General features: G+C 43.9%; 1 long non-coding RNA gene across 1 annotated transcript; it reads right to left on the bottom strand.

The window, feature by feature from the left end:
• Window positions 1-837: 837 nt before the first annotated feature.
• On the bottom strand, window positions 838-7,776 carry LOC140209846 (uncharacterized). Its single transcript, XR_011889080.1, has 3 exons — window positions 7,721-7,776; window positions 3,908-4,008; window positions 838-973 (listed from the first exon to the last, which is right to left on the bottom strand). It is a non-coding gene; the product is annotated as an uncharacterized lncRNA (long non-coding RNA).
• Window positions 7,777-9,309: the final 1,533 nt, after the last annotated feature.

Below are 9,309 nucleotides of genomic sequence, written 5' to 3' on the forward strand. Positions count from 1 at the left end.
CGAGCAAAGCGTGCATCATAGAGGCCAGGAGATGGGGCACGGGCCCACGATCAACCCCATCTCTCACCGCTCTTGCCGATTGAAGAGCTGAGGAAGATAGAAATCATCGAGGCAAGTGCGGAGAACAAGCGAGTGTTCAGTGCCATCTAGCAGCCTCTCGCTCATTGCTGCCAGAGGAAGGTGCCTGCATGTGGTCGTCTCTCTCTCTCGCTGCTCCAGACGGAAGGCCCTTCCATTCAAATGATGCCTCTCTTGATGCTGTTGAAGGATGGTGCCAGAGCAAGGTTTACTCAACATGGTTTATGGTTTGTGATCATAACACATTTTATAATGTGTTCTAGTTGCTTTTCTTTTTGTTGCTAGTTTTGGGTGATTTTGAATCGAGCGATTTTGAATTGAGCAGCCTGCAGATAATGAACACTGAGATAAACTGAAATATGCCTTTTGATTAAGTGTTTTGGATGTTTAATTGCTGTTAATGTGATTTTTTTTGTGCATTGAGGGAACGTTGATAGTTTTTCTTTTTTGAATGGGTTCCATGGTTCTTCTTTGTTTCATGGCTGTCTGTGGGGAAGACAAATCTCAGTTGTACACTCCATACACACTTAAATAAATGTACTTTGAATCCTTTTGAACAGCCTGTCACAAGTTACACTTAATAAAGGGATATTTATGCACTGCTAGGTAAGCCATTCTGACTTGGTCCAAATTGGAGCAGCTTTCTGTTACATACCCACTATTGTGGACTAAAATTACACAGGTTCATTTAACCTTGAAATCAAAGATGGATTGGTTTTCATCCTTACCTATCACCTGGGTAAGGAGGCAAGGCACGAAGACACAGAAGTGTGCAAATCCAAAAACAGTTGGGATTACTCTTTCCTTCCTCTTTAGCAGTCTCTCATGGCCAAAGGTGATTTTTTCCCACCCTGTGTTTGCTGGTTGAGGACACATTTGAGATTCACAGACACTTCTGTAGGAAGAACAGGCAAGGCATGAATGGGTGCTGGTAGGGAAGAGTGGGGACTGGGATATGCATTCTTTCCATTATTTATACTTGGTCTCCATATGCTTCCATCATGGAGACGTAATATGTTCATTGGCTGTCCATGTGTTCCAACCCCCTTTTGATTGACCAGGGATTCCAATGATGCAGTGAGGATATTACACGTTTTCAAGATTTTAACAGCATCCTTTCAGTGTTTTTCTCTGTTCCCTCAGATCTCACTTGATGAAATAATTTCTGATGAGCCATGTCACAATTCCAGCTCTGATAAATCCAAAAAAAATTTGTTAAATTGCCGAATCAACATCGATGTCACCTTCCAGGTGAACATCTGAGTGCTGAGCACCTGATCTGCTCAACGAGTTCTGAAAGGCGTGCTACATCTTTCCTTGGCCCACTGTCAGATTCCTGATCCTGATATTCCATTCTGAGCTCTGTCATGTCACAAGGAGACTAGGATTCTGGAAAAGTGCAATATTCCCACTGATCCATAGATCCCTGACTCATGGCTGCATGGAGAAGGGGCATTCATGAGGCATTACCAACCTCCAGTCCACTCAAAAGTCATGGATAAATCATGGAAAGTGCATATGACCTGCCAAACTGTTTACCTGGCCAACCAGTTTAGTACTTCCTGCTTCTCCAAAACCATCAGCTTCCTCAGAATCCACAAAGATCGAGTGGAATCAGACATCAATCTGCCGGAGGAGCATAACAAAATAGGAACCATTTTCTGATCTCTTGGTACTTGCTGCTCTGCTTCCAGGGATCATCAGAAGATACATTCCTTTGCTATTCAGTTAAAACTCTCAACTCCCAGTCACTCCATCCTTGCTTACTTTACCAGCTTTGTTGCTATTCAGACACAAAGTTATATGAGGATTAGTTTACTTTTACATCCCCTTATCTATTCTTTAATGGCACAATTCTCATGTCACTCTTCATCCTAATTCCTCAATGGGATTGTTTTGTGAAAAATCTGTAAGTATTTGTAAAAAGGCATGTAAAAAATAAATGATTGCTGGGGTGCTCTCTACAGTTACCTGATGAGGTAACAGTAGCATTTGGCCAGGAGCAGATGTTATCAAGGGGTGCCCAACCTTCTTAGAGTGTTTCAACCCTTAACCACTACACTATCCAGCTGGCAGGTCAGCAGTGGTGGCCAAGTCACTGCCCACCTGCTCCTGACTTCCAGCTCAACTCCTTCTGCCTGTTCCAAATCCAGCAAGAGGCTCTTTCTGCTTCCTCCCCCATCCTATGAGCTGCTTGGTTCTTGCTCTTTTCATCAAGACCCAGTGCAGACAACAACCTCCGTGCTGACCTTGCCAGGAACCCTCTAAAGCCGATCTCTAAGTGGAATAGCCAGGTCTGCCATCCTTTGTCCCTGCACTCCTGGACCAAGGACTGGTACTTCAGGGCCTTCCTCTCATGAGCCTCCTCGCATCCTTCCTCCCCTGGTACTGTGAGCTCCACTAGGAAGATTTTCTTGTCTTCAGTGCACCACGTTACAATGTCGGGTCGAAGTGTGATTTGCACTAGCTCTGGAAACCGCAGCTTCCTCCCCACACTAACCCTCATCTTCCATGATTTAGCAGTTTGCAGCAAATTAGATTTAGACTTCCTTGGTATGACTGCCATAGCCCTCTCCTTGATGAAAATGTCTGCCCTGTTTGCCTCTCGGCCAGCTGGTCTCTTTTTACACCTCTCCCACTCCAGTATGTCAGCAGGGGACAGCAGGATTTGTTGTAGCGCCACCTATACCATCCTTGTTTTAAGCTGTTTTGCATCCTGACAGTTTATATGCCAGAAAACCCTGCTGACCACAAAGCTTAGTTAGTATCCTCTCTCAGCCCCAAGTGTGCAACTGTGATGGTGTAGGGAGACTGCCACACGTGGACCACAGGAGGAAAGAAATGCAGAAGGGCTCCAGACTCCAAAGCTCTGCTCAAATGAACTTGCACTTAATCACTTAATGATGGCCCTCCCCCATCCCCTTTTCCCTCTCTTACCTCATCTCCTTGCCTGCCATCATCTCCCTCTGGTGCTCTACCCCCCTTTTCTTCCTTCCATGGTCTTCTGTTCTCTCCTATCAGACTCTCCCTTCTCCAGCCTTACATCTTTCACCAATCAACTGCCCAGCTCTTTACTTCATCCCTTCCCCACCCAATTTAACTTATCACCTTGTGTTTCTCTCTCTCTCTCTCCTCTCATCTTTTGTTTTCCAGCCCTGCTGAAGGGTTTTGTACCAAAATGTCGACTGTACCTTTTTTCTCCCCCCCCCCCCCATAGATGCTGTCTGGCCTGCTGAGTTCCTCCAGCATTTTGTGTGTGTTGCTTGGATTTCCAGCACCGGCAGATTTTCTCTTGTTTGTGATTTGCACTTGGAAAGATCCCATTTCATCAAGGCACCCTGTGACCCCAACTCCACTGCCTTCGATACCCGCCTTTCATCTTCGCAGTTCTGTACCTCTGCCCGGACCATGTCATATCTATCACTTGCACTCGCCCATCATTGGAAGTGTTCCATGATGAGTCCTTGCTGTCCTAGGCATAGTTTGCCAATGAGGTCTCTCAATTGCAGGGAGCTCACTGCCTGGTCTATAGCTGATTTGGTGGCCCACTTTCTGCCTGAACTTGTCATCGGAGCCCATCTGTATTAAAAAACTCTAACCTTTGTCACCTTGAACTCCACCACTTCTGATGACAATGGGAGCTGCAGATGGCCTGATCTTATGTAGAGCCCCACTGAAGAAAAACATAGGGGGATCCCAGCCAATTCCGCAGGTGCTTATTAACTTTCCTCTCGACCTTCTACAGTGGTCATGGGGAACCTATAAACCATGAAAAGCCAGAGCAACCTTGGTAGATGACCACATTGGTACAGCCATGTCGTAACTTTACCAGGGAGTCCAGTTTTGTTGATCTTCTTCAGCCACTCTTCGGTCTGCTTCACAGTGTCGGTGATGTTGGCGTTGTCCGTCATTGCTGCATTAAACCACTTTCTGAGAAACAAGAAAAAAATTATGATAAAAAATTCTATAAAAAAGTGAGACTTAGAAAACTGGATCTCAGCTTAATAAGTGGCATAGTGACGGGAACTAAGGAACAGTGGAGTTACCCGAGGAGATTTGTTAAACTTAATGCTGAATATTACTCAAATAAAAGTTAAACTCTCCACATTCTTTAGTGGCACAGTCAAGATTCTCCAGCTGTGTGGCAGACAGAAATAGAAATTGAGCAATGAAAAACTTTAGAGTGGATTCCCTTAACCAAAAGTGGACGATAGATAACTTACTCCTGTTCCAATCAGAGGTCAGTGGGTACTTGGATTCTTTCCCTTCAAATGATCAATGAGGTTTTAAAGAGATCCTTCTTCAATCTTATAAATTCCAGTGAGTACAGGCACAGAGCTATCAAAAACTCCTCATACGTTAGCTGTTTCATTCACAGAATCATTCTGGCGAACCTTCTCTGCACTGCCTCCGATGCCAGCACATCTTTTCTTAGATAAGAGGCCCAACACTGATCACAATACTCCAACTGTATTCTGACCAATGGTCTATAAAAGTCCCAGCGTACATCCTTGCTCTTATATTCTAGTCCCCACGAAATGAATCCTAGCATTGAATTTGCCTTCCTTACCACTGACTCAACTTGTAAGTTAACTTTAGGGAATCCTGCACAAGAGCTCTGAAGTCACTTTGCACCTCTGATTTTCTTTTTATATTCTCTCATTTAGAAAATAGTCCATGCCTTTATTCCTTCTACCAAAGTGCATAACCAGGTACTTCCCAACACTATTCTAGCTGCTACTTCTTTGCCCGTTCTCCAAATTTGTCTAAGTCCTTCTGCAGACTCACTGCTTCCTGAATCCTACCTGCCCTCCACCTATCTTTGTATCATCTTCAAGTATGGCTCCAAAGCCATCAATTCCATCATCGAATCATTGACAAATAATGTGAAAAGAAGCGGTCCCAATACTGACCCCTGTGGAACAGCACCTGTCAGAATCCAACCAAAATAAGCCGCATTGATTCTAACACTTTGCCTCCAATTTTCTATCCATGCTAGTGTCCCTTATGTAATACTATGGCACTTATCTTGTTAAGTAGCCTTATGTGTGGCAACTTGTCAAAGGACCTTCTGAACAATCCAAGTAAATGACATCCGCTTACTCTCCTTTGTCTATCCTCCATGTTACTTCCTCAAAGAATTCCAACTGATTTGTCAGGCACGATTTCCCCCTTAAGAAAACCATGCTGACTCTGGCCTATTTTATCATGTGCATCCAAGTACCCCAAAACCTCATGCCTAGTAATGGACTGCAATATCTTCCCAACCACTGAAGTCATCAGGTAAACATGGTTCTTATTGTATTCATTTTCTATTTCCCATTGAAATTTATATCCCACATGCTCACTGCTGTTCAATGGCCTCTATATCACCTCATCAGATTCTTAACTCTAAGGATTTGATTTCATTTTTCACCAACAGAGCCACCACTAGCTTTGCCTACCTGCCTGTCCTTTCAATGTTAAGCTCCCAACTAGGATCTTCTTTCAGACACATCTCAGTGATGCCCACAATGCAATACCTGTCAATCTCTAACTGCTCTACAAGATCATCTAACTTATTCTGTGCATTGTGCGTTTTCAAATACAAAACCCCAGTCCTGTATTCATCATTTTCAATTTTGCCCCCAACATTAAAGCTCACCGCTTCCCACTGGCTGCACTTTTGCCTCATCATCTGCCTGTCCATCCTCAATCTCAATAAACACTGCATCAAATCGTATACCAACACCTTATCCCTCCATTTCCCATTCCCCTGCCAAATTTGTTTAAACATTCCCAAATAGCTGTAACAACCCTGCCTCCAAGGATATTTGTTCCCTCAGGTTGAGCTGTAAACTGTCCTTTTTGTACAGGTCATACCTTTCCTGGAAGGGAATTCAATGATCTAAAAATCTGAAACACTGTCCCCACACCACTTCCCGACAGGTTCATTGCTCAATTTGGTTCTCAAGATTTATTGAATTAACTTCTATAATATTCCATGACTGGATTCAACTTTTGGATTTGAAATTCATTTTCCATTGCTGCTCTGTCTATGTACGGTGCATGAATGGCACATGAGGAAGTGCAATACTATAGCCTATGGTTTTCATGTCCCAAAACACGATCAAAATACACCTGGAACACATTTCACACCAGGTTCATCCTGCTCACCTCAAAGCTCATTCTGCCATGTGTAAAATATAAAATTAAAACCCAACTGCTTCCTCATCAATTGATGCATATGTCCGAGGAGAGTAACTGCTATGTGGCTGTGTGCAATAGAGGAGATCAGAGGAAATTTAAAGCATTTTGGTTCTGAGTGATGGGTGTCCTAGTGAGAGTTTTTTTTGGGGGGTGGGGTATAGTGGCAAGTGAAGAATTCTACTTTCAATTCTTAACCATTCCATTTGAGTCCCCCCCCCCCCCCCCGAACAGCTGATTTATATAAGGGGTCTGAAGCTTGCAGCTGCAGGAGCTGGGAATGTGAATTGCTGCTGACACTTGACCTTTCACCCTTGGACCCCAAGGCACTCCCAGCATGTTAAGCGCACTGCTCTCCAGGGGTGCTTTGTCACTTGCAGTAACTGAAATGAACTTGCATGGTGGGCAGGCCAAGCCAGCTGTCCGACTCCACCCAAGTAAACATATCATTGCACACTGGCCTATTCACACTGGTGTTTTATCCAGTCACAGTTCCTGAGGCCCCAGGGATCAGACAAGATTGGAGCAAGTGGCCAGTGGTAGGGATAGACGGTGGGTGACTGCACATAGATTCCCATTCAGGCAGATCACCATCACGTTGCAGCTGCTTGTATTAGGACTGTCACAACATCATAATGCTGGCAATTTATTTTAATGACAGCATTCGACTTTCTGCATTGGTTTACATTCTACGATGATTTTTAAAAATGATCCCTCTCACTAGCTTCTTTTCATCTTTGAAAAAAGGAAGCGCTGAAAATGCATGGCACAAAGCCATTGCTTTAAGCTCCGTGTGGCTTCATTGATGGTGCTCAGCCCATGGAACTCTCCTTAGCTCAGGAATTTGGCAAGATCTCTCAAATGAGGAATAATCCCAGGGAATAAAAACCATGAATATAGCAAGCCCTCTTGATTCTTTCCAGTTCTGCATTTGCCGATAATGTGCAACACACATCTTAAAAATGCAATACTTCCACAGAAGCCCAAATATTAGTTTGTATCCTGCATTATAAATATTGCAGACTGAATGAAATCATTGCACACTCACCTAGAACAAAAATGGCTTGAGAAGATCATAATTTTCACATGGGATATGGCTTCCAGTGGAAAGGGTACAGCCTTAGTTAAGTCTTTGCATTGCTTCTGCACTTGCATCAGATCACATCACGAGAGGGGGGGGGAGAGGGGGGGGGGAGGAGGGGGGGAGGAGGGGGGGAGGGGGGGGGGGAGGGGGGGGGGAGGGGGGGGAGGGGGGGGGAGGGGGGGGGAGGGGGGGGAGAGGGGGGGGGAGAGGGGGGGGGAGAGGGGGGGGGAGAGGGGGGGGGAGAGGGGGGGGGAGAGGGGGGGGGAGAGGGGGGGGGAGAGGGGGGGGGAGAGGGGGGGGAGAGTGGGGGGAGACCGATTGATATCAATGAGCACAGATGGAGCTTGATAGACCCTGAAAAGAAGGCATTACCTGCTGTAGTCACCAAGCAGACACAATTATCACACAGCACTGGCTTCATTGTAGATCAGCAGGCCAGAAAATGCTAGCAGCAGCTGCAGCATATGGCTCGGCTCCAGAAAAAGAGTGGTGACGGGATTCAGGCCAGCTAAGATCTCATTCTGCAAACCACAATTTACCAATTAGTCTGCATGTAGGTGGTTGCCTCCTTATTTTCAGCCGTCTCTCTGTTCTCTTGGTACTAGAAGCCATGGCAATAGTCCACAATAGACAACATAAGCCTTCCTGTAAAATTATGACAAAAATTATGCATGTTTCTGTTGTCTGTCTCTTATGCTAGCTGAATATGAAAGCAATCAAGATAAAATACAAAGTAAAAATGATATTCAACAGCAACACGTCATTTAGTGAATAAATTTATATACAGCTTGAGATGCAAAGGATATGTTACTCTAAGTACAATGAACCTATGAACTCTTTCTCACTTTTTTTCACTACATATTTATATATACTTCACATTGTAATTTATAATTAAGTATTGCAATGTACTGCTGCCACAAAACAACAAATTTCACAACATATGGCAGTGATATTAAACCTGATTCTGAGATACATAATGTTTATTTGGTGCAGGTTACTTGATGAGATAAAAGGAGAAATTAATCTATAAATCCTGGAATAAAAGCAACTATTGTAAAGCCAGACGAGTTCTTTGAGTGAAAGGAGGACGCAATTCATATTTTTTCACCCTTAATATGGTTAATTGCTGCAGTTAGGCTGTATTCATTGTTCTTATTTTAAATGACCAATTTTACTGGTATCTGATATAAAATACATCTTTTCTTATAGGGATAGTCAGCATGGGTTTGTACAGTATATGGGAATTCATGTTTCACAAGTTTGAGTTTCCTTTTGAAGAGGTGATCAAGAGGATTGATGAGGGCAGGGCAGTAAATGCTGTCTACATGAAATTTAACAAGGTTCCATGTGGAAAGCTATTCAGGATGCTTAGATCTTTTGAGAGCTAGTGTGCGCCAGACAATTGTATTCAAAATTAGTTTGGTGGAAGGAGTCAGAGGACAGTAGTGGAGATGGCCGTTTTTCAGATGGGAAGCCTGTGACCAGCAGTGTGCTGCAGTGTACGGTGCTGAATCCCATGTTTTTTGCAATGGGAAGGGGAATGTATCATGATAAGTAAGTCTGTATTGTTAAGTTTGCAGATATCATCAATTCGGTGTTATAGTAGACAATGAGGAAGGTCTAACATTGCAGCAGGATTTAGATCAACTGGAAAGGTGGTCAAAGGAATGGCAGATTGAATGTGTCTTGGGCAAGTGAGAGGTGATGAATTTTGGGAAGTTAAGACAGGACAGGTGATACACAATGAATGGCAGAGCCCTGGGAAATGTTGCAGAATATTAAAACATAGTTCCCTAAAGTGGTGATACAGCTGGACAGGATGGTGAGGAAGGTGTATGGATCATTCACCTTCATCAGATGTGGCACTGATACAACAGTTGGGACATTATGTAACAATGGCACTGGACATTGGTGATATACATCTGGAAAATCATGTGCAGTTCAAATCACCATTCTATAGG

The sequence above is a fragment of the Mobula birostris genome, chromosome 2 (genome assembly GCF_030028105.1).
Source record: "Mobula birostris isolate sMobBir1 chromosome 2, sMobBir1.hap1, whole genome shotgun sequence".
Lineage (NCBI taxonomy): Eukaryota > Metazoa > Chordata > Chondrichthyes > Myliobatiformes > Myliobatidae > Mobula > Mobula birostris.